This window comes from Eutrigla gurnardus (assembly GCF_963514095.1).
Source record: "Eutrigla gurnardus genome assembly, chromosome: 13".
Classification (NCBI taxonomy): Eukaryota; Metazoa; Chordata; class Actinopteri; order Perciformes; family Triglidae; genus Eutrigla; species Eutrigla gurnardus.
Window position 1 is genome coordinate 3,727,829 of NC_139936.1, and position 25,932 is coordinate 3,753,760.

The window sequence follows — 25,932 nt, forward strand, 5'->3', positions numbered from 1 at the left end:
CGCTCGGTGCCATTTCACAGAGATGGTGAAATGTAATAAGTGTGTGTGTGTGTGTGTGTGTGTGTGTGTGTGTGTGTGTGTGTGTGTGTGTGTGTGTGTGTGTGTGTGTGTGTGTGTGTGTGTGTGTGTGTGTGTGTGTGTCTGAGGCTTCAAGTGAGTGGAACACAACAAACACAGATGTCCTTGCAACTGTTAGCACCAAGATGGCAACCACGGTAGCATTAGCATTAAGCTACATCTACACAGAGCTGGGGGGGGGGGGGCAATATTCTGAGAAAAAAAAAGTTTAAAATGTTCTACTTTACTATAGAGGTCAAAGAGGAAGTAAACACGTTGCTTGACTGGATGTTTGCCGTTACTATGACAACAAGTGAAAACTACCGCGAGCATCTTAGCCCAACCTCCCCCGATCAATAAACACCCACAAGATGACAGTTTGGCCTCGTATAAATAAAAACCAACAATAAGCATCAACAGCATCACCCTAAGGACCTTAACGAGGCGTTGTCACACATTGTGATCTATTAATGAGCAAATCTGCGACTTTATAAATATATATAGAATATAGACCCCCCTCTCTCGGCTCTGTTTTATTTTTTTATTTATTTTTTTTCCTACAGTGGCCCTGATACGCCGCTGTATAAAAAGACGATCACTGTGTGTAGAAATATTGGTTTTATAAATGGATTACACATGGGTTAGTCAGAGCTACGCGCGCTGTGATTGGCTGGTTACCTTATATCCCGTATCAGTACATCTTGATGGGTCTGGAAAAAAAACCCTCAGCTGTCTCAGTCTCTGCTCTGATCCCTCGGCGGCGGGAAGGGAGGCTGCGTTTCATCCCCTTATATAACGGAGGTTTTATTGGATGTGGCAGACTAATAAAGAGTCTCACTTTTGAGTCGAGGTCAGAGGTCAAAGCGAGCGTTAAGGGGTGTAGATGAGGAGGGATGAGGGTTTTTTTGTGTGTGTGAGAGAGAGTGTGAATCTGCCTCTTTAGGGGGGTCCAGGCTCATATTCCACAAATCCCCCCGGGGGGTCTGAGGAGAGAACTGGACCGGGATTACAGCGTTTCAACGGCGTGTTCCTGTCACTCACAGAGAGGCACTTCCTGATGAAAGAGACGGCGAGCCGTTATCACCCAGAAATATCACTTTCCTACATGACACATTATTAGAAAGATGGAACATACCGTCACATTTCTGAAGAGCGAGGCGTCACTCTTACATGACAGCGATGAAATGAGAGCAAAAGCTTCTTTTTTTTTTTTCTGTTTTATGCAGATAATGCCGTGTCGTTTATCAATTATGTTTTATTTTGGCGAGAACATGACAGCGTTTTAAGTGAGACTGTGTTCACGAGGCAGCTTGTCATCCAGGTAGCACGGCCGTCTACTGCTCGTGTTCATTCTGACATCATATATATATATATATATATATACTGTATATATTGCAGTGAATCCATTTAGTTTATATTATTGCAGTCAAACAACTGGAGACTGAGTTTGACCGCCGGCGTCATTGTAATAAAAAGGTAAATGAATCTTGGTATAGCGTTAATGAACAGGAAGTCTCATTTTCTTTTTGTTTTTATTAACCTGGACGTGTTTCAGTATTTGCTAGGAGCTGCAACACACACACACACACACACACACACACACACATGCACGCACACATGCACACTTATTAGCTCCATGGCTATGTGACACACATTTTTAATGCCATAGATTGCAGACCGTGGTCCCTCATGGAGGCGGTGATGCATGTTCTGTATCTGTTCCCTGCGGTGTGAGCGCTGTTTTTATGGCGTGTGTGTGTGTGTGTGTGTGTGTGTGTGTAGGCATATAAGGGTGGGGGGGGGGTGCACTAATTAGGACCTTTCTGCAGCTTTTGTGGCATTTTCATTCTGGCAGTTCCCTCGGCGGCCCTTTTTTTCTTTTCTTTTTTTTATTAAAAACTCTTTACACGGTGATGCATTATTCACAACACAGGTGTCAATCTGACCCTTGGGCGACACCCAACTCACGGGACTCCAGCACCCACTCAGGTTGTAAGAAGTGTACGTGAAGGCGGCTTTGCAAACAGATGCTGAGGGATTATGAGCTCTCTCTCTCTCTCTCTGGTGTTATTGCTGTTGTCTGGACCTTCTTTACTTCCTGTCTGGACTCACATGAAGGTTCATTATGAACCGTATTTATCTGTGGAAGCACGTGAATCAGTGGATCTGGATGTAGAAGTGGGATGTGGACCTGGTCTGTTTAGAGAAATCCCCGTGGTCATCACCGCTACAGCCGCCCGGTTACCTTTCATTTTTTCTATAATTGCTTTTTTTTTTTGGTAGAGTCGTGAATAACGGGAATAAAATAATAAAAAAGCACCATAATTCGGAGTCTAGCTTTCCCCACATGTCGTGTCACGTCTCCCCTACACCTTCTCTGTCTGCCTGTCTCACCACCTCATTATGCAGACTGTCCTGGTCCTATTATTCCTACTAGTGAGGTCTCACAGGGCATGTTTTTTCCCTCCTAATAAGCAGCCCTCTGTGTTTGTCTAATTTTGCTTATTAATGTGGCTGCGTCTGGTTGCCGAACCGCTGCGGAGTATTAGGAGGGCCCTAAATTGCCTTGCGGAGACATTGCTGTATGGGGAGACAGGGAAGAGGCGAGGGGCGTAATCATTAATGTTTCATGATTTTAATCATGCTTCCCGCTCCAGTCGGCCTGTAAGGGGATTCGGCTGATGTGTGTTCTGGTTTACATGCGTGTAACTTTACGAGCCGTGCCGAGGCAATAAAAAGTTACAGGAGATGGAGGGAAGTGTTTGAAGTTGCATTGTAAGATTTAGATTTGATTGCGGATTAAAAACAAAAACACAATAAGTTTGCTGTGATGCATTTTCATTATCGGGATGATCATAAATATCATCGCAACTTCAAAAATAATGAAACATTTTAGTTATGGGTGCCTCAAGGACCCCTAACATGTACGAATAAGAGAATAAAAACAGATAAACAAAACTAAAAAAAGAGCAATTTCTTGAAATATATTTTTGTTGTTTGTTTATGCGGGGAGACTTTATGATTTATGATCATCTTATTTAAGATTGATGGTTTTTCACTACAAAGGATGCTCACTTTAATGCATTTCCAGTACGTTTTAGTGCCATTTTGAGAGTTTTTAAAGCCTCTCTTGATGATTATCGGGATTATATCACATATTTTGGCCGGGCCGATCGTGAAGTGACATTTTCCCCGCCCCGAGTGACGAAGACTCGGTGGCGGCGGACTATCCATCAGCTCGCCGTGGCAGCGAGGTCACCGGGGGTCACCTCTGAGCGGTTACCTGCTAACACGGCTAATGGAGGTCCCTATTTGCATACGCCTGAGTAAAGAGGGGAGGGGGGGGGGGGGGTCTTCTACTCATTGCACAAATGAAACCATTCATCACAGCTTTGTTTGCCTGCATGCACCTTTCTCATGAACAATTAATGTGCTGCAGACATTTCAGTGCGTCTCTCTCTTCCCTTTCATCCCACCTTCCCTCTCTTTGTCTCACTTTCTGGTAACTGTCACCGACTCCCTCCTCCTCCTCCTCCTCCTCCTCCTCCTCCTCCTTCTGCTCATTGTAACTTTTAAGTGCATTTATTGTGTGTATTGTGTTTCCTTCACAGCCACGGGGCTCCGGCACAAAAAGCCTTTTCATTTTTTTTACTTGTTTTAACGTTAACTGGCTTCTGCTTCTTGGCGGTGAAGCGCCCCGGGCCTTTTTCTTTTTCTGACGCGGCAAACTGTGTTTTACTGCAGGTAGAACTCAAGTTATTATAGTTAGAATTAACGGATATCAGCCTCCATGCGATTTTGTTTTGACATTTAGCATTGTTCGTCCTTCTTTTCCAGAGGAATCTTGCGTTACCTAATTGGTCCACATTTTATTTTATTTTTTTTTGGATTATGCATGATCGATATATATTGTTGGATATTTACCTAAGCAATTTGGTTTAAGTGCCCAGCAGCCTGCGACCGGGGGGAATAGATGCCGATATCACCCCGGACACCAGTTGTCAGCATAAATCAGCTGCCACTTACCATTAACAAAACATCCATTACAACATTTAGCTTTTTTATTTTTGTTGTTTTCACACGGGAGAAAGATTTTTTTTTTGTCTCTTCAAATATTAAAAAAGGCAGAATTCTTTCTGTGTGGGTGTTTTGTTCATCATAAAGAGAGAAGGAATGAATAATAAATGATAACAGCGATACAGAATGGTTTTGGTTTGGACGTTTCATCTTTCACTGGTTACATTCACGCGCTGGTGTAGCTTCGACTGTCGGCCTTTTCACTGTTAGAGGCAATCAGGTTTAAGCTGTTTGATAGCGAGTAGATCATTCAGCAGGTTATTACACAGGTTATTACGCTTTCCTCTACCTGCCTGACTTGATGTGCGCTCTTCGTATTTTGGCCGATATTAAACATGATACTACTTAAATATGTGTTTCAAACTGTGTTCTGTAGACTCCAGCAAATGTGAGGCTATCGACATTTCAATACAGCCGTTAATCCAAAACTGTGTTCCTCGACTGTGTTATAAACACACATCTGGTCCGTCACATCTCGCCGCCCCGCCTGAAACGTGAAAGGTCAGATCGGCTCGTTTGATCTGATGGAATTAGTGAACGCGTCTGTAATCCACGGTAAAAAAAAAAAAACCCCACCAGACCCCCAAGTACAGACATTAAAACTCCACATTTGACAATTCCACATTTTAAGCAATTCCAAAAAAGGCTGGGAGGCTGCAACATATATTAATTACAGTGGTGGCATAAATCATGCAGTTGTTGTGTTTCTGCAGTGTAGATATTCTGTGCACTACATGAAGAAGCAGCAGCAGCTACTGTGGTTCTCTGCTCAGGGTGGCAGGACCCCCCCTCACCCGCTCCACCCCCCCTCCACCACCTCTCTGAGGCAGAGTGATAAAACATGCATTCAGAGACCTTGGGAATTCACACACACATCTGTGCCTCCTCCACTGCACACACTGTTAAACACACTGTTTGCAGATAGAGATCTCGGGGATGAAACATTAACAAACAAACTGACACCTACACCCCCCCACCCCCACCCCCCACACCCTTTTCCACATTTTGAATTTCAACACAAGGAGCATTACTGCATTAAGCTATATCAATATTAAGACTCGATTTCCAGCCATCTGGGCTGAAACTCCGGATATCCAGAGATTCTCTCTCCACCGCGATAGAAACAAACGTTGCTTTAAGCGCGGCGGTGAAGATGGTAATAAAGATAGATTAAAAATCATAGAGTTGTTGTTAGAAAGCAATTGATTTAAATGTCAGGGAGCATCTCCGCCCCCCCCTCCTCCTCCTCCTCCTCTCCTCCTGCCCTGCTTTATCGGATATTGTCACTGGGATTGTGTGCAGTCTGTTTCTCAGGCGACTCGGTGGAGCTCGGAGATCCTTGCTGGTGTGTAAGGGACTGGGGGAGGGAGGGAAACATGGTGGTAACATCAATAATTCACAGCGGCATTGCTAGGGAAACAGGATGTAAAGGTATAGGGGGAGTCGTACCAATACGAGCACCATGCAAATGAAGCCGGAGCCGAGCTTTTCACAGCGAAATGAATGCATCGAGACCATAAAATCTTTAATGATTGCATTGATTTCAAAGATGTATTTTTCACCCCACACACATGCAGAGAGAGACTTTAATTTACTGGCGTTTGGAGGTTTTTTTTTTCTTTATAAACCCTGCAGAAAGAGAGAAAGGTACCGTACAGGGAGACCAGAAAAGAGCATGGGGCCGTTTTCCCGAGGCCTGCTTATTAAATGTCCAATCATGGCCCGCGGTGCAGAGGCATTACCGCCATAAAACACCTCCTTGCCGCGTAGCTGTCGAGGCAGAAATTGCTGTTGCCCCGGTGGAAACTTGAGTGTTTCCTCCTACATTGATTTCTGTTGAGATGGGAGGGAGGGGGAGATGGAGGGGGAGGTGGAGGGGGGAGGAGTTTAGGCTATCATTAAAACCAAAAACACGGAGGAATTCCCGAGGATTGCACATTAGCCGCGGCGTCTCCAGCCTCCACCACAGGTGCTGAGTGGGGCTTCGCCAAGCACTCCCACTTGTGTTTTTTGGGGGGGCGGGGCTCTCCCTGTTACGGATGTAGGCTTAATCCATTATCACGCTGATTGCCAGTGTGCTTTTCTGTCACACCCTCACCCAGACGAGGGTCAATTACAAAGCAGTAAACGCATCACGTATTCCTGGCGAGATCGCCATCGCAGCAACAAGACAGATTTTTTTTATTAGCGGTGAATCCGGTGATTTTTGGATCTGTGTTACGAGGATGTAATACTTCCTATGGTGCGCCACCTTTTTATCATACAGCTCACTGTACTCGTGTTTTCTTCTTATCCCTACTCCCCAGTGGCTCCCTCTCCCTCTCCCTCTCGCCCCTCCACAATTTTCTCATTAGTGATTAGAGCAGAGTTTCCATTTCCAGGCTATTGACTGTGCTGTTGGAAGCCGAGAGCCCATTACATACGTTGCTCCCACTAATTGTTTCCAGTCATAATGAAGTTCCTCACAGTGGAGGAATGGTAGTTAAGGCAACATTAGGTCATAGGCACGTACAAAGCATTACTGTGACTACAACCTGACTGCTGTTTCCTTCACTCTCTCCGTGATTGCGTATTAAATCGGTGTTGTTAAGTGATTTTTTTGGTGGCCGTTAATGGGTGGTGATCGTTCAGCAGCACAAAGTCACATCTGATTAGTTTTTTCTTTAGTTTTTTTTATATGAAGGGCAACTTCTCTCCTGTTCCTCTTGGGTAACGCCACCCCCCCAAGGAGTCAGCGAGTCCTGGATCCACCGCGGGGTCTCCTCGGGAAGTCGGGAACACCTCTGAAGTGGAGGCAACCAAAAGGCAGTCTCACCTCGACTGACTTCCCCTCAATGAGAGAACGGGCAGCAGCCGGTTTTTATTTAGTTGGAGGAGAAATCTCGTCTCGCTTGGCTGATTGTTAAGAGCTTAACCTCTTTTATAAATACCTCAAACGGACCAGAGAACTAGGTGCTCGCAATAAACCTGCATGGATGGAGAAGGAAACAAAGGGCCTTGTTAATTTATTTGGACGTACGTATGCACAGCACATAAATAATGCCAAATTTGATTAAATGCGTTGGTCGCTTTTTAAAAAAATGAAGGTATTCAGATTGTGGCATTATGCTAAAATGCACTAAAGCCCCATTTTGAATAGATGTTTGCCGTGTGTCCGGTGATTTCATGCGATGGCCTTTTTGTCCGTAACATTTTTAGGCCAAACCGTGAGCCAAACTCACAGATGCCAAATGCTTTGCATAAATGCATCCCGAGCTGTGCCACTTCACCCAAAGGTGCAGTGCCATTACAAACATGCCTTGTTCCCAGCAACGACTGGCAGGACTCCCACCTGCCCGGTGCCAGGCGTGGAAATCCAGTCCACCGACTCCATAATAGAACATTTTTCATCCTCGCCTGCATATAAAGTACAAATAAACTGCATTACTCATACATTAAACTCTCTGACTTTCTCTGTGTATCCGGTCACGCTCTGAGAAACATCGTGTTCAACCAGTCACATCACGAGCCTCCCGTGTTGTTCAAACACGGCGAGCGGCGGCGGCGGCGGCGGCGGAGTGACAGGCGGTGTGAAATGGAGAGTGATGACACCGGTACGAAGACGGGGTCTGGTTGAGATGACCCTTAAACATGGCACACGGCGCTCGGCTCCAGTCAAGTGTTTAAAAGAAAAGAAAAAAAGCTTTTTCCACTCCATCACAGCCCGCCGGGTGATGACTCACCCTCCTCCTCCCCCCCTTCTCCCCCCTCCTCCCCCTACCTGCCTCTTCAACACACTGTCATGGCTTCTGTCCGTGTCACATCTCTCTTCCACCGCCGCCGAGAAAAGACTCACAATACGTCTTCTACACAGTCATGCATCGCATTACGCCGTACGGACCCTGGTAATGTCAGAGTACATATATCAGAACGCAGGGCGCCGTTAAGGCCCCGCCCCCCCCTCGAGCCTGAGTCTGTTTGGGAGAGTCGCTGCTTCAGTGATCCTCTAGTGTGATTAAATATAGTATTTTGTCTTGGAAATGACCAGCGAATGCCGCACTCTTATTCATCTTGCAGTAGCGCCTACACATTTCCTCCCCCCTCTCTCCCTCTCTCCCCCTCTCTCTCTCTCCTTTTTAAATACAGGCCGAGCCGTTTCTGAATGATGAACTGGTGTTAGCACCCCGGCACAAGTAAATAACCAAGCCTATGAATTATTGATGGAGTGCAGGACCTTTTTTTTCTTCTTCTGGAGAGCCATCTTGATGCTCTTACTTAAAGCTCTCAGGTGCACGGCTGCTTCCTGTGTGTGTGTGTGTGTGTGTGTGTGTGTGTGTGTGTGTCTGAACATGGAGAGCTCATCTGCATAAGTGTGTACTTGCTTCATGCTTTTCTGAGTGATGCATAGAGTATGTAGGGTCCCCAAAGTGAATTGCATCTCATTTGAAACTACAGTCCAGTCCACCAGGCCTTTTAGTTAGCACACACACACACACATACACACACACACACACACATGCACACACACTTCAGGTTACCCTGTGGAGTTTTAACCACAGGCATCACTATGCTTTATGTGGTTTTCTCCCATGCACACTCAGAGGTGATACCTTTTGGATTCACATTATTCCACTGAGCCACAGGTGGCGGTAGAGAGCTGAGAAATGCTGCAGCGTGCCAGCAAAGGCAGAGAAGAAGAAGAGGAAGACTGCATGCAAGTAAACATGGAGGTTTCAAACTTAAATATTGACGGTGCAGATGTTTTCAGGAGGATTGTTAGACGGCGGTGACACACAGAGTGTTTTGGTGAGTAAGGCTGGATTTATACGGAAAGCCCCTTTAACTCGGACAGAAGTCTTTAAATCCTTAAAGATTTGAGCTGTTTGGCATCTTCATGTTCGTTTAGTCCTGGAAAGGAGGTGCAGGTTTGCAGGAATGATGGTTTTATTGGTCTTCAACCTTCGTAACTTGCAGGAGAAAACACAGTTTTTAGCATTTTTTTTCAGCCGTTTGTAACTTGAATTTAGTTGAAAATGAGTCTGCATCTCGTTTTAGAGAGAAATACCTCGATTTAATAAGGCGCAAACTGTCAGACAAACATCACAAACACAATATGCAAATGTGCAGCTTTAAAGCCGTTGAAGGGGAAAGCGCTCGTCTTAAATCAGTGCTGTAAACGCGTTGCTGAAGGATTCCTGTATTTTTTTTCTAAGAGCTGAGGTTAAATTCTCCCACTGGAAGATTCCAGTCACTTTGATGATGCTTCACAATAACAAGCGTTTCTGTTATTTATGTTCTTTGAGTCTTTTTGACAAAAGCATCTTGTTATACGTCCTAAGCTCCTGCCCTCTTTACGCTCGGAGCGGAATAAACCAACGGGCAGGGAGGGGGGGGGGGGGAGATCAAACAGCTGATGCAAACGTGGAGTGTAATTGTGGAGTCACCAATGAAGTGTACAGTAAGCGAGTAATTCTCTGCGGCTGATATCACCCCGGACCGTTTTTTGCTCTCTTGGTGATGCAACACCAGAATTGTTTCGGCAATAAGTTTACCAGCGTGTGTGTGTGTGTGTGTGTGTGTGTGTGTGTGTGTGTGTGTGTGTGTGTGTGTGTGTGTGTGTGTGTGTGTGTGTGTGTGTGTGTGTGTGTGTGTGTGTGTGTGTGTGATGGTGTGGACAGTTTTATTCTTCTTCTCAGTGTTCAGATGACAAGTCATCCGGCTAAACCGCTTAATTTATGTCATATTGACGCCATAATAATGGAATAATGCATCATTCACACATTTATTGCAGCATGTCTTTACACCCGCTGTTCATATTTGATATATTCTAACTCAGAAATATGTTTTTTTATAGGTGACAGAGCTGAATAGAATAATAATATAAATATATATAGCTTCATTATTTGTGTACTCCGAGGTCAGCATGGTGTCATAAACTTGTGATGGAAAATTTTTTCTCATTCTCTACATTCATATTCTTAATTGAATTTCATTACTCTGCCAATAATGCCTTTCACAGTAACGCATCGTGACCTCATCTCAAATTCATTATCTGCACAGTAAACATTTATTTTTTTTGCATACATATTAAACTTTTTTTTATTTATTTTTTGCTGCCTACCTCCAGGTCCTTTCAGCATCTTCCTTCATTTGCATATGCCTCATATTATTTGTTTTAGCCCCGGAGACTGTTGAGGATGGGGTAACACTCTCTCTCTCTCTCTCTCTCTCTCTCTCTCTCTCTAGCTCGGTCTCTCTCGCCCAGCCTGTCTGTCACGTTAACGGCTTTAAACGCCGCCGCTTATCATCTCTTTCATGGAGGCTAAAGTGTCATGTGCTGCTCGCCCCTAAAGCCACGTAGCACCCAGAAAAAAAAAAAAAGTCTGCTTAATTATTTAAAAATCACTGAATTAAATAGTAAACCGCTCTTTGGATCTCTTAGAAGCCGACGTGCTTTTGATCGGCCGGTGATGTAACGTATCGGCCCTCTTTTGCCCCCAACAGGCCGTCCAGCAGTTTTTTGTGATTAGCGTTATTAGACTGTATTACCGTGATGAATAATTCAAACTTCCATTTCTCCTCCCAGGCTGCTCCTCACACTCCTTTCCTCCTCCTCGCTCATTGTTTTTGGGGCTTCCTGTAACTGAATGGAAGGACCTCCAGCCCCTTTTCTCTCACTCATCGATTCTCACCTCCCCCCCCCCCCCCCCCCCATCATTGTTCAGCCGTGAATGATCCAACCTCCTGTTTCTTTACCAGCTGCTATAGGAATAAGCAGGGTGGTGGTGTTTTCTGCGGCTGGCAGTGCCACTCTGATCTGGCGGCTCGTAGGCGGCGTGTAGCGCTGCCTGCTGCTCCAGATGCTCAAAATCACGCCGTCCCCCCCTCCCAGAACTCCTTGCAGCTGCCACTGAAAGGCTGGGATTTCATAGACGCTCAGTCGGCGTTTCTTCACAGGCGGCGTGCACCAAAAATTATACCAGTATTACTGCAGTTTCAGCACATCCGAATCTTGCTCAGCGCTCTCTCTTTCTTTTTTTTTTTACTATTCTTGACACATTTGAATAAGATAATGAACGAAGCAAATGTCGGAGCACAGATGGGGGGGTTTAATGTTTCCCATGAACGCGTCCCAATTACTAAAAACACAGATAAGACGGTAAAGGAGCCGTCACTTTGCAGTAAAGTCCCATCTTATGGTCCAGTGAGAGAGGGGTCATCTGAGCTCAATTAATCCCGTCACTCATCCGGAGCTTTCTTCCAGAGTGAATCTGGTTTAAGGTGGAATTATGCTCCGCACTAATTAGGATGGCGTTGACGGCGTCGGGGAGAGATGGTGAACCGGAGCGTTGTCATGTGACAGAAGTGACTTTTTACACACATCAGGAGCAGGAAGTAGACTCCTCCACCTCTTCCATCCATTCCAACATTCTTTGAATATTCTCCATCCTTTTTTTTTCTTTCTCCTCCACCCTTTTTTCCTCTCTCTCTCTCTCTCTCTCCCTCCCTGTCACCCAGCCAGCCCTCTGGCTGTGCGCCTCACAGTTGCCATGGTAATGATATAGTTTCTCATCTCTGTAATGTGATGTCTTATTAGGTTTCATCGGGGCGTGTGTCACTATTTTATTTCACGCGCCATTTGCCCGAGCTCCGGTCTGCCCGAGTAGGTGAAGCGGGCGAGTGAGGCGGCCGCCGCCACCGCCGAGTGTTTTAAAGACGCGTCGACCACGGCGAGGGGCGTCCTGATGGAGTGAGAGGAAGACGGGGGAGGTGGGGGGGAGACGGAGCGAGAGATGTGTGGGGGGCAGTGACTGCTGGAGCTACATTATCAGCTCGAGGAATAGATACGTGAACCGCCGCGTGGAAAAAGGCGTGTGCTCGTCCTCGGGTGGCTTTCAGGAGTGTGTGTGTGTGTGTGTGTGTGTGTGTGTGTGTGTGAGAGAGAGTGTGTGTGTGTGTGTGTGTTTCCAGCATCCACTGAGAAAGCACTTTATCCACCGTACAGTGTATCTCCCTCTCTATGAGGGTTTTGTAGATGTGGACCGTTGATGATGCTGTGATGAGAGGACCGCCGCCGCCGCCACCGTATATGTTTCATCCTCTTTATTTACTGCACGTATGAACAGTACGCCTTCATAATCGATGTGCACTCGAGATGGAGGCCTCTGTGTGTTTGTTGAACATGCTTCTCCTCTTTGTGTCTGTGTGCAATTATAAACCAGCGCTTTGAGCGGCTGTGGAAGAAAAACCAGTGGGAAGGGGGGCCGCAGTCAATATCTGATCAATATTCACCCAGATGCCACTGTCAAACACATCAATAGCTTCTCCAACGGTGTTTTTTTTTGTTTTTTTTTATCCCCCCACTGTGTATTAACTTGCCTTATGTCAGCCCAGGGCTTTTTCTTTAAAATGATCTGCCTGGTCTGTGCAGGATTGTGACAGCGAGGACTGTGTGATTGTGGTTATTGAACTGGCTATCGCCGTGGTAATTGCACATCACCACTTCTCTCTTAATTTGCACGGGATTGCAGCGGCTGAATGGAGATGCTCTGTTTCTCACTATTTCCAATTTTATTTGAACGTATTCCCACATTTCAGTGGAGTGGGGGGGGGGGGGGTGTTAAAATGATTTTCAGCAGCCAAGATGACGCTTGTGTTTTTATACTCAAAGGATTTTCTGGAGGAGCTGCTGAAGCCGGCGTCCTATTATACTGTTTTTGTTGCGAGATCCAGAAAGTTTTTGAATGGAAAATATAAAGAACCGTCTAATTAAAGAGTGAATAACAACCCTCTTTCTCCAATCTCATGCATTTCTCTTTTAATTCTCTTCAGCTAATCAGATGAAAACTCCTATATAACGCTATGGAAAGTATATCCATGTGTGTGTTTTAACCTTTCTGGACTTTGTGCAGTTGCCTATTAACAACATGTGGTTTAATTTCCACAATCTCCACCCACAAGCCCTGTGTGCTGGAAGAGAGCTTTGAAGTCGCCTTAATAATGCTCTGAGAAACCTCCGCCGGGCTCCGTGGGGCAGGTGGCAGAAATACTTCAAGTATGATGAGACTCCACTCTTTGTGCCTCGGTTTCAAACCAACGAGGTGAAGCTGGTTTGGATTTGTCCTCTTGTGTTTGGTTTTTTTGAACGTGTCCTAGCCGGCGTCGCACAGGAAGAGATGGCGTTCTTTGGGTGGCATCTGTTGTCTCTTCCTCCTCCTCCTCCTCCTCCTCCTCCGCCGGGCTCCACGCCAGGCATGTGTTTGTCAGATGGCAGCGCCGGTATAAGATGGAGGCTTCTAATATACCTCGACACGTTTCGCTCCGCGTTCTCCTTGACTCGGTCATTTGTAGTATTTTGAGACCTTGTCACGTTGTAATTTGCACCCACATTAATCACACGTGGAATTTAAACGCCGCCCGCCGAGCACCGAGTTTAGTGGCGTTACAACCGTAACCAATGTAATTAGCATTTCACCCTTAAAAAACCTCCTCTTTATAACTCATGCTGTCCGTATGTTCGTCTCTTTAGTAAAACATCTAAATTCACCTTTTTGGAAACGATGCGTGATGATGAAACATCGGCCGTGGTTTACTTGCACAGTTTAAAAAAAACACAATTTAATATTTCATGCCCTCCGTTTGATAATTCATGCTCTGGATTTATTATATATTTGTCCCCCGCCCCCCTTGTAGAGGGCAGCAGAAACCGTTGGTGCCTTTAGCCACGGAGAAGAAGATGATGAATCAAAGTTTTTACGGTTTTTATCCTATAAAACATGTTTTTATAGGATCTCAAGCAACACAAAACGTCCAAATCCAAAAGAGTCCAATAAGAAGAAGGTGATAAGAAATGCTAATTTCAGCGCACAAATTATTAAATCGTGCAGAGATTTGTTTTTCCCCGTGACACCTCATGTTAACTTAATAGTTTCCTACTTTCAGAATGGTAAATGGGACGGTTGCATTCATATGAGAATATTAATGCAAATGTTTTCCTCTTACTTTTTTAAGATGTAGAGTAATATTCCTCCCCGCCTTACAGTAGCACAGCGATGCCCTTTAGTGGAGCGCCTAAACCTCCGCCGGCTGCAGCCGAGCTGCATATTGATCAGGATGGAGGACGGTTCTCACGCTGCAGCGAGGAAACGTGTGAATGTGAAGTCAAATTGATTTCGGTTAGAGAAAAAAAGAATAACAAATTCAATATTCTGTAGGTTGCATGCAGCACTGGCAAAGAGGGGTTCGCTGGTAATATCAATAACATAATAGTGAATGAGTCAGTTCCTCATCCAATACATGGAGAATTAATTGCAACTGTGTAAAAAAAAAAAAAAAAGTGACATTTCGAAGGTGTCCACTCTCCGTCTCCCGTCTTCGGGGAGAAGCAGCAGCAGCAGATTTAGGTCAGGGAGATTTGAGGGTGGCGGAGCAGCTGGAGAGCTTGTTCTGGACTGTCAAAGCCGCCCGGCGAACCATCTGGATGGGCTGATAGTGCCGCAAAGCCCGTTATCCTCTTTTAGAGGAACCGGTGTGGATCTGCATAGCAAGGAGACTCTCCACCTCCGGTGCAATCCGGACTCCAGGTGACGGGGCCGTATATGAGTAGGGGTGAGTATTGGCAAGAACCTCACGATACGATACGTATCCCGATACTTTGGTCACGATACGATACGTATCACGATATCACGATATTGTGGTATAAATAAAGATGAAAACACAAGTACCTTTCAAACCTATTTCATTCAAAACAGCCTCTCCATTTTATTAATTCCCATGAAATTCACTGGAATAAATATTGAAAATAAAAATAAAAAGGATAAAGTACTGCATTAACAACGCGTCTAAACGTGAATCTTTTTTTATTTAGTTGAAAAATCAATATTGTATTGGGCGGCAAAGTATCGCGATATATTGCCGTATCGCTATTTTTCCCCAACCCTATGTACGAGTATGAATATCTCACTGATTTCCGACCCTCCACATCGGTGCGGCGGCACCCAGGATGTCCAGACTTTCATGCTCAGACGCAGCCTCTTTATTATGCCTCGCTAATAATCAGCTACACACTCTTGATTGAACACTTAACACTGAAAGCTCTCACAGCCGGGATTCACTTGTCAGATGTGAGAATGCGAGTTTGCGTTCTCGGATATATCCGACAGTTTGAGCGTTGGTGTGAAAGCATCAGCTGCCCCCCCACCCACACACACACACACACACACACACACACACACACACACACACACCCGACACGTTCTGCCTCCATGCAACTCACATTTCTGTTCCGGTTCGGAGGGTTTTTCTGATAAAGCCAGCTGAACAGAAATGCCTGAATAGTGAATACTATTGTTGGAGAAAAAAAATCCTACTTTTTATTCCCCTAAATCCACTTCTTCTTGTTGAGATGCTATTTACCGAGGTAATCGCACCTCGAGCACCACTTCAGCTCTGAGCCCTTTTGTGGAGCCCTTAAAGTGGAAGGTGAAAATGAACATCGCACCTCTAGAAATGGATGCCTGTTATCGTATCATCCCCGAGTGTTTTTACCGGCGATGTTAATGAGCACATAATTCACTATTAATGCAGTCTGCTTGCGTGTGTGTGTTTTTTTTTTTTGTGTGCATGTGGGTTGTGAAGCCCAGACAGTGATTTACACACTGTTGTACAGCTGGTAGTTTTCACTTGGCAGGGAAATTGATCAAAGGTGCTCAAATCCTGACGCCAAGTCTTCCTCATACATTATGAGATCCAGGCTGGAAACACAGGGAGGGAGATTTTTCATGAAGAAAACACACTAAACAACCATGTTTTTGTGACTTCTAGCTATATATATATATTGCAGCCGTTTGTGCATTATGTCATCTTGCTTATCTCCACACGGACCACACACTGTGTGCAAGTGAGCGTGATGAAAGACAATGGATGATTGATGTACACCGAGCATCTACACATCTGTTGTGCTCCTCCGCGAAGGGAGGGTCCGGGTTTGGAGGGAAGTCCGGACCCCTTTGAGAGGTGCCGGGGGTGCGTGGGCAGCTGCAGTTGGGACACGACGTGGAAACTCTCCACCAACCTCTGAAAACCTCAGCTTTCACCATCATTACATCATCCCCCGGCCCTTTTCTCCCTCCGACCACATCAAGCGGTGCAGAGGCGAGGCGTGTTGACAGGGGCAGGGCAGGCGATGGGCTCCACTGGGTTTTTCTGGGATTTCTGAGACCTGGCCTTCATGTATTTAGTGTTTTCTTGGCACCTGTGAACTCGAGATCCGCCTTAAATGAATGTGACGATTCAAGTTTTTTTTTTAAAAGTCGAACATCTTTATTCAGTGGTGTCAAAACCAACAAAACAACAAGTGCTGGAGTCTGACGAGTCTTCAAACTCACTGATGTTTGACTCTTGGATTATGTTTTAATATTTAATCTGAAGCCGGAGCAACAGACCCCTGCACTAAGAAGAAATACAGCATTATACAACAAATACAACATCTTTTCTGTCTTTTTCGTGCAACGTCATGAATGCCTTTTTGAGGCATAATGGCTATTTTTTTTATTTAACCAGGAAGTCCCATTGAGATCAAAGGTAGCATCCTTCCAAAATAAACTATATAAAACACGTACATGATCTACAAATGAACAATAAAACAGAGTGACCGCTATTCAAGCACAATATGTGGTTCTTCCACAGAAGAAGAAATGCAACAGTTCAGTATTAAAGAAATATCAGTGTGGCGGCCAGGAGGAGAATATTTAGTCAAATATTTAAGTCTTTAAACGAAGACAGCATGTCTTTGGACGTAGCTGAAATGTTTATGGTCACCCTTCCACTCAATCCAGCTATTAAATGAATCCATAAAATAACCCTGCGTCACATTAACCTCCACATCTTAACATCGCGTAGCCTTTAGTCGTTTGTATTAAGTGCTCTGACAAGACAAAAAGGGGCCACGACACAGTTATGAAATAAAATGCGGTTTGATTCAGAGTGGCCGTTGTGTTCCCAGTCGGCCGCTGATAGAGACGTGGCGTGGTGATGAATGCAGAATCCAGTCCGATGAAGTGATGAGTCACAGAGGAGTGTGTCAGCGCCGAGGCCTCCGGTGGTGAAGGCTGTATCTGTGGATGCTGGAGGGAGGAGGAGGAGGAGGAGGGGCGCGGCGGAGCCGGGTCGGTGATGGATGAGGAGCGAGCAGGAGAAGGACGAGGCATGAAATAGAATGAGGATGAAGGACAGAGAAGTCCAGGCTGGCACCGCCGAGGAGACAGAGATGGAGGGACTGAGAGTCCAGGAAGAATGAGGGTCAGAGAGAAGACTAACCTACTCGCAAAATTGCTGATGTTTGCTCTCGCCGAGCTGCAACCGCGCTTACATTTGCATTTGCTCAGACAATATCTGGAAAAAGTGTTGGGGGGGGTTCCTCTGAAGGTCGACGTGTCAATGAAGGAGACGCCGAACGGGGGCAGAAACCTGTTTTTTTCTCTGCTTATTTAAGCAGAAACACTAAAAAACATATTAGTGATGTCATCCCGATGACCAACAGCAGTGTAATAACTCATTTATAAGGTCAATAAGTAGATGTTTAAGATACAGAATAGAGAGTGGGTCCTTTTGAAGCAGCATGTATTGATTTTTCTCTATATAAACATTTATTAAAGCTTAGTTGGAGGCTGTATTTGATTTTCCACCTCAGAGACCTCCGCTAAGTATTTGTCAGCATTAAACCTTTTTAGCCCCCATGTTAATGCATAAAATGTAAACATTTTATGCATTAACATGAAACGCTGGATGAAATATGGTTCATGATGCATTAGTTTTATTTTAAAGAGAGCACCAGTTGTTTTGCAGTAAATTACACGTTGAGAAACCAGCGCTTTGAGTCTCCAGCCAGCAGCAGATTATTCTATTTCTGCGTGATCTCCAACATGAACCGGGATTGAAGATGAAGAGAGCGATATCACGCTGGGATGGAACAAACACAGCGGGCGCTTTGATTCACATGGGTTTTTTTTCTCCACCAGGATTAAAACGCATTCATATTCTTTACAATGTCATTGCAGCATGAAGGGGGGGGGGGGGGGGGGACACATCTCCTGTGGGCTTATTTCTTTTTTTAACCCTTATTTCTAATGACCTTCCAAATGGTCATCCAGAGTGGAAGTCCTGCTGCGGATCTGCGAATTACTGCTGAATTGTGGGTAAATGAAGCTTTTGTTCCGGCTGTGAGCTGTCATGATCTGTTTGAGAAAAGCGGGATTGTGTTCATGCGTGCACACACACACACACACACACACACACACACACACACACACACACACGGTGGAGGCAAAGGCAAACGATTCATCAGTCATGGAGTCACTCTGAGGGAGGCAGCTTAAAGGAAGCCGTGTCCTCTCTGTCTCTTACAGTCTCTCTCTTACTCTCTTCCTCATCCATCAGTTTATCTGCCTCCCCCACCCACCTGTCTCACCCACCTGTCTCTCTCTCTCTCTCTGGCCATCCTGGTGCGGCCTGACCTTCCTCGGTCGTCTTCCTGTCTGCAGCAGGCGACCAGGAGGAGAGGGGGGGCCGGCTGTTACCAGACCAGGCCAGATGGCGGGGTCTAGCCTGGGACCGGAGACTCGGACTAGGGGTGAACCCGCTAGCCAAACCTGGTCACCGTGGCAGCAGACAGGAGCTCCGTGGGAAGCGGGCTTCGCCACCACTGTAACCCCCCTCCCTCCCCCTCCCTCCCCCTCCATCGGTGGCCAAAATGCTAATTAGCTGTCTCTAGCGTTCAGACAGGTGAAGCGACAGGATTTGTGCCACGGCTTTGGGAGTCACAGGTGTAGTTTTTTTCTCCGTCGCGGACTCTCGGCTGGCAGGAGGCTTAGCTGCAGTGGGGTGAGGATGATTCGAGTGGAAAACCGATGACAAGGAGGTTTGACAGCGGGGGAGGGAGCTGGTGGGGGGGAGAGAAAGAGAGACAGCATGTGTTGAGGAGTTTGATAGGAAAGGAGTGTTCCTGTCCTTGGAGTGGAGTTACCCCCACCCTCCCCCCCTTCTCTTGATCCACAATATAATGTGTATCAATAACACGAGCCCTTTTTCTTGTGTTTCTGGCGGAGTCTCCCCCCCTCCACCCTCGCCCTGAGGACTTCCCGCGAGCCAGCCGTTAATATCCCGGATCATAACGTATGCTTTACGTAACCCCTCGTTTTCAAAGGAAAGCTCACACAGCACAGCTGCTTGACTCAGCCACTTTCTCTCCCCCAGAAACACCGGGCTGCATGCAAATGAGCTAATCTCTCTGAAACATTCGAGCGGTCAGGGCGAGGGAGGACAACCAACAACGCCGCCGCCGCCATCGCTGCTGCCTTTTCTCCCTGCAACCGAGCTCTCTCTCTGTATTCTGAGTCGGGTGTTGAGATGAAAGAGAGGAGCCTTGTGCTACGTGGCTAATTTAAGGGATTAACACCTGTTCTACCAAAGGCAGATTAATCCTAATCCTGCTTTAACCCCTTTGATCTGAAGTCAGAGTGGTTTAAGGAGTGGACTGGCCTAATCCCTTTGGCAACAGTGACCGTCGGTGCTACAGTAGTTACTGTACTTTTTCTTCTCATACTGCAAATAAGTCATTAGTGAGTCCTTCCTCTCGGCGTCAGAGGGGTTAATTCACATTTTGATGCTCTCTCCCAGGAACAGATTAAAGCGAGGGAAGGCAAAGCTGTCATCGGCGTAATACGCCTTAAGTATTAAGGTATTATAGCCTGATCATCTAAAAAAAAAAAATGTTTTGTTGAAGCAAAAAAGCGTGCAGTATCTGGTCTGGCTTCGGCTCAGCACTACTTAGCTTCTATAAATCTGCGTTTTAACAAATAACCGACGCGGCAGGACGAGGACCCCAGAAGTAGTTACAGAAATGGAGCTATTAGTTGTAGTCTGTTTGAGAGATCATCAGTCATAAATCGTGACTTTAATGCTTTCATGTGCTTATTATGATTACCAGATTGTGGTGTGTGTGTGTGTGTGTGTGTGTGTGTGTGTGTGTGTGTGTGTGTGTGTGTGTGTGTGTGTGTGTGTGTGTGTGTGTGTGTGTGTGTGTGTGTGTGTGTGTGTGTGTGTGTTTGTGATGGCAACACATGGATACATTTGATACGAGAGAGAGAAAGAGAGACTGTGGGAGAATTGTAGATTGGTGTGGTGACGATGGGAAGAAAAGGTAATTGAAAAAGAGAGGTATGAGTTTGGTTTTGGGGTTTTTCCTAAATGAGGGAGTAGAGATGGGTGGGTCTGACCGCGGCATGGTTCTGTGTGTGTGTGTGTGTGTGTGTGTGTTTGCATTCGTGGAAGCAGATAGACACAAACACGTTTTGAATACATTGTCCTGCTCCGTCTCTATGTTTAGCGTCTACGGACACGAGGAGGACCACACAGGCGCTCTGTCTCGTATGTGGCAACGCTGTTATTATTGATCCCGCCGCAGACGGCGAACCCCAGCGCCTCTTTTACTGCCGGCCTGATTCAAACAATATGCTCCGAGCTCGTTTCATCGGCGCCCAAGACCCGCTGAATTATTAAAACACATCCGATGGGAAAAAGGTTCCCGCTCTCTTTCTGAGTGTCTCTTCACACAAATGTTGTGCGAGGCCTTTTCTTCGTTAGTGTAATTGGGAGAAGAAGAGAGAGAGGGGAAATTAAGGGGGATGGGACTGAAAGAGAATAAGAAGATCATAATCATATGGCTTCATCATCATTGATTAAACACTATAATGTCTGAAAACAAAAGAGCTTTCAACGGCATTTTCATTATCACACACACGCGAGTACAGACGAGGGAAAGAATGTGTTGTCAGGGAAAAAAACATTTCCACTCCAGGGGACTCCAGTAAAACATGTCTTCAGAACATTTGGTGTGTGTGCATGGATGTTGTTTTATATCTCCAACCCGCACATCACAAATTAACTCCACTTCACATGTGAGAGCCGGCAGCTTGGTCTCGTTTTATGCAGCCAAAGAGCCATAATACATAGATTTCTTCCTTTGTTCTTTGTTCTGCTTCATATAGTTTTCATTTGTCCCATTAATACTTGTTTTGACTTCTTACTAATAACCAGGCTCATTCAATTATGTTGCTGCAAATCTGGGGAAAAAAACAGAAGGACATTTGTGTGTGGGATGGTGGGGGAAAACCGTTATTTTGTGAGAAATCCATAAAGTAAGTGTGTGTGTGTGTGTGTTTGTGTTTGTGTGTGTGTGTGTGTGTGTGTGTGTGTGTGTGTGTGTGTGTGTGTGTGTGTGTGTGTGTGTGTGTGTGTGTGTGTGTGTGTGTGTGTGTGTGTGTGTGTGTGTTGTTGTAAACTGGGTGTGTTGGATCCATTCACCAGCTTCACAAATGGCTAAACGGTGGCAGTTGCGGTCGAGCTTTCCCACCAAATGTCACTAAAATCTGTCAAGTCATTTCTTTTAAATGGCTCACCAACAAACAGACCTTTAAAAGGTTTTTTTTTTTTTTTTTTTGGTCAGACCTAATGAAACCGATAAATGCACAGATGATGCTGCTGATTAAAAGTGCTTGTGACCAGTTAAAGAGGTGTTTTGTGTGACAGTGACACATTTCGTTTTTTGCTATCTTCCAGTTACACAGCGTTGTTGGTGTTTATTATTATAACCTGATTTTCTTCACCTCTGTTCTCCCGTCCTGCCGTCCTTGTGACTGCTACCTCCCTGTTTGTCTCCTTTTAAAACATCCAGACACTTTATTTTAGCAGGCATCTCTTATTCCTACTAGAAATAGTCGTTTTATTTGGAAGCCACTTCCAGGATTGAACTCGAGTGAATCTTTGGTGCTTCTGCAGTCCATAACACTTAATGTGCATGCATATGTATTCTGCAAAACTCCTTTCTGTGTGTTGAGCTGTTTATTTAGCGAGTAGCAGCCGAACCGACCTGACTCATTCGTCCAGGGCGAGTCAGCATCTTCATTCTGTCTTCGACTCCCGACATGAAGCCCTCCGAGCCAAACAAATAAGATTGGGAATGTGTTTTCAACATCAGCCATCATTTTTTTCTCAGGGGGAGGGCACGTTGGGTGGTCAGTGCATGTGACCTTCTCACGGCGGGGGCTCCATAACCCCCATCCATCCCTATTAGAGGACACTTATCAGGGACAGCAGCCAGAGTGACACACTCCCAGCTGGGCTTCCCTGAGGAAAACGCTGTGCAGTAGCAGGGAGAGATCCCACCGGTGCACCGAGGTGTGTGTGTGTGTGTGTGTGTGTGTGTGTGTGTGTGTGTGTGTGTGTGTGTGTGTGTGTGTGTGTGTGTGTGTGTGTGTGTGTGTGTGTGTGTGTGTGTGTGTGGAGTTGTTCTCTGCAGATAGGACCCTGTGACTCTGAGATATGCACGGGCTCATTAATTAGAGGCTCTCATTATCCTCCCCCCCTCCCCCCCAGGCTCTAGACACTTAATCAACACCAAGCTCCAACTACTAAGACACAGGCATGCATGTACACACACACACACACACACACACACACACACACGGTCCACGGCGAGCGGCGTTCTGACACGACATCATCCGAGAATGGAGCGCTGTTAAAAAAAGAGGTGAATGAATGAATGCTGATGAGGGTTATTTGTTTTTTCCGTGATGTACGGCACACAACAGAGCGGGCGGGTGTCATCGCTGTTTAACACTTTTATTATTATAATGTTGTTGAGCATTTCAGAACGGATTCATCCGTCTGCCACGTCTTACAGTGGAGGCAATCTGTCAAACACAGAGTGATATTCTCCTGCTATCAAGTCCCGTGTTGGAAATATAATAAATTAGCTTATAAAAGGCCTTCGTAAACGGTGCATTTGGGTGATGGTTTGTGTAATATTTGTCTTTAATATTTGATTAATCATTATTGTTGGTGCTGCATACAAGCATGAAGAACTGAGGCCTTGTAGACAGTATTGTGTGTGTGTGATCACAGATATTTCTGTGCATTAGGCAACATACCTCTGTCGTCTTCCGTAGACTTTATTGTCTTGAAACTCGAGCCCTTGCAAATTAAAAGGCTGCTGTTTATTCAAATGGGGGGCAGATAGCACCCGGCGACACTCCAGTGTCGTGACTCTCTGTGAAAATAAATTACCCTCAGACATTCAGGAGGAGCTCAGTGTTTGTGAGGTCATTAAAGGCACAATGAGTAGGTTTTTTTCCCCTTAAAAGAACAATGTAAACAAATAACACCTATTAATCGTGGATTATGAGCCGGTGTGTCTCCGCAGTCAGAGACCCTCGTCTCCACAGAGCTGTCTGATTCCTTTTGACCGTCTTAAATGGGAACTAATTTGCTGCATGTCTGCAAATTAAATCTCTTTAAACCGAACGTCTGGCTGACTGAGCTGTAACTTCAAGCTACTAAGTGTTCATTCCAGCAGAAAATCTGCGCCTTGCTTGCTTAAACATTTTCTGATGGAGTGAATCAATGACCGTAGCCAGAGGCGGCCCTACCAAGTCTGAGTCTCTCTGGGGGGCCCACTATTGCTGCTTTGTACATGTTGTGAAGTCCCAGATAAACCAGGAAACCAAAGGCCATCCTGTCTGGGTTCATAACATCACCCAGGGGTGCTCGGTGAATTTTCACTGAGCTGTGAATTCACTGTGAATAGCAACATAGCGACACACATCGGCTGGTTTACTACAACGTTTTGTTGTGATTTAATTGCAATTAACGCATTTAAAGGATGCCGAAGTAACGACATAATGATGATAATTTGTAAAATGTCCGAAGTCGTGCTTTGTTCGGTCTGCCTGCAAGACGACAAGCAAACGACTTTTAAAATGCTTGTTTTCTGAATGGAGTCTGGCTCGATCGGAGGTAGGCTATGCTAACACTGTAGCTGCTCTATAAACACTTAAAAAAACATCATCTAGGCATAAATACGGCAGTAACATTGTTGTTTGTATCAGACAGTTTCTGGTTTCTCCACATAGTCTGGTTTCTGTACTAATGAGGGTCTATCGTAGACCTCTGGGGGACCACAGACCGCTACGATATGTTTAGTCTCCATTTCTGATTCAGTGACCTCAGGAGGAGAATCTCATTTTGCATTTTCTTTGTTTTGACTTTGTATTTTTTTTTTAACCTTTATTTTTCCAGATTAAACATTAAGAACAGTTTCTTATTTAAAATATTGCTCTGGTCTGAGAAACCTCAGCAGGAATAGAGGTACAAAACATACACTGGTGTGACTCACAGACAAATATACAACAGAATACAAATATACACAGCCTATGTACAGACATAGAGAGGGCAATAGTGATGCAGTAAAAGGTACTTTTTTATATTTAAAATACACAAAAGTGGTGATGCAATGAGGTGGGGGCCCCGTACCAAATCCCACCCAAGGCCCCCAAAAGTCTAGGACCGGCCCTGTGGCAGCAGCATTCCTAAAGGGTTGCCGGTTCCTCTAAAAGCGAGTTCCTTAACATTGCTCAGAATTGTTCTCCGGCCACAAACTAAGCCGTGTTTTCCTCGTTTGGGCGGTCGGCTGTGGAAACACGGCCCTCGCTGCGGAGATAGCCCTGCGGTAGGTTGATGAGCTTTTTTACTGCCCTTCAACATGAGTCAGGCTTTATTTTTATACAGCTGTGTGATCCGGGGCGAAAAAAAACTTAACTCCTTATCCCTCTCTAACCCATCTTTTTTTACGAAGCCAGCTCCCGATCACAACACGCAGCCCGGAGACACATTTTTGAGGGCACGATTGGCAAGAACAAGAAAAGGAAGCGCAAACTCTGAGTGGTGGAAAATGAAAGAGGGTTTTTTTTTTTTTTTCCTCCTGAAGGCTGGAGTCTGATTTCCTGTGCGGCTCTGATTGGGAAAGCAGAGGCACGCACAGGGAGCCTGCTTCTGTATGGAGATGCCAGATGACAGGCTTTACTACGAACAGACTGTCGCTGAACAGCAAACGCTGAAGTGGCCTCTGATTGATCATCAAACATGGCTTTTTATGAAACAATGGCTTGTGTTAAAACCTGGAGGGTCTGTTTGAGAGAGGAGAGAGACAGAAGTGTAAATATCTGAGGATACCGGAGTCTGTCCGATATAGAAACTAGGCTTTGATCACTGCTTGACCAGGGTGTCATCCTGCCTGGGTGTCATCCTGCCTGGGTGTCATCCTGCTTGGGTGCCAGCTGTGGCTGTGGAGGTGTTGTCAAGCATTTTGTTCATGCTCATCCATGTGGACATATATGTGTCTCATGGACTCCTGGTGCACAGCAGGGGGGAGTTTGCTCACAAGGGCCATATGCCAGCCCTTCCTCCTCCTCCTCCTGCTCCCCTTTTGTTATCTGAGTGACCCGTAGGTGCACCGCAGACCCGGCTGACCCCCGAAGGGACACCGGCTTATTGACCCAACTCGCAGCTCTATAGAGTCCATCACCTTAAACCAATTTAAATCACACGCTCATTGTTGATCTGATCTCGCCTCGCTTTCGCATGTATCGACCATGTATTTGATTTGCCTTTTATACTTTGAGTCCCTCCCTCAGGAATGGACTATAATGCGGCTAACACTGATGAATATTTGGGGGTTCTTTTTTGGATCCGTCGTAGCTGTTGATGGCGGTTTTCATTCTGTGACTGCGGCCACGATTGTGGTCGAGATGGTTTTCTTACCAGACTCTGTTTTGAGTTTTATTCAGCCTGCACTTCCACATTTAATGCTAAAAATAAAAAGTCAGTTTGTTTTTTAAAGCCTGGAAAAGCTAGACCAAAAAACATTTGGCGGCGTGCAGTAAAATATTGCACAGTGTAGGATATGTGACAGCTGCTCTCCGGAGG

General features: G+C 45.6%; 1 protein-coding gene across 2 annotated transcripts in view; it reads left to right on the forward strand.

The window, feature by feature from the left end:
- The window catches only part of LOC311022616 (tetratricopeptide repeat protein 28-like), a 148,378-nt gene that overhangs the window by 16,512 nt on the left and 105,934 nt on the right, over positions 1–25,932 (forward strand). The window lies entirely within an intron of this gene.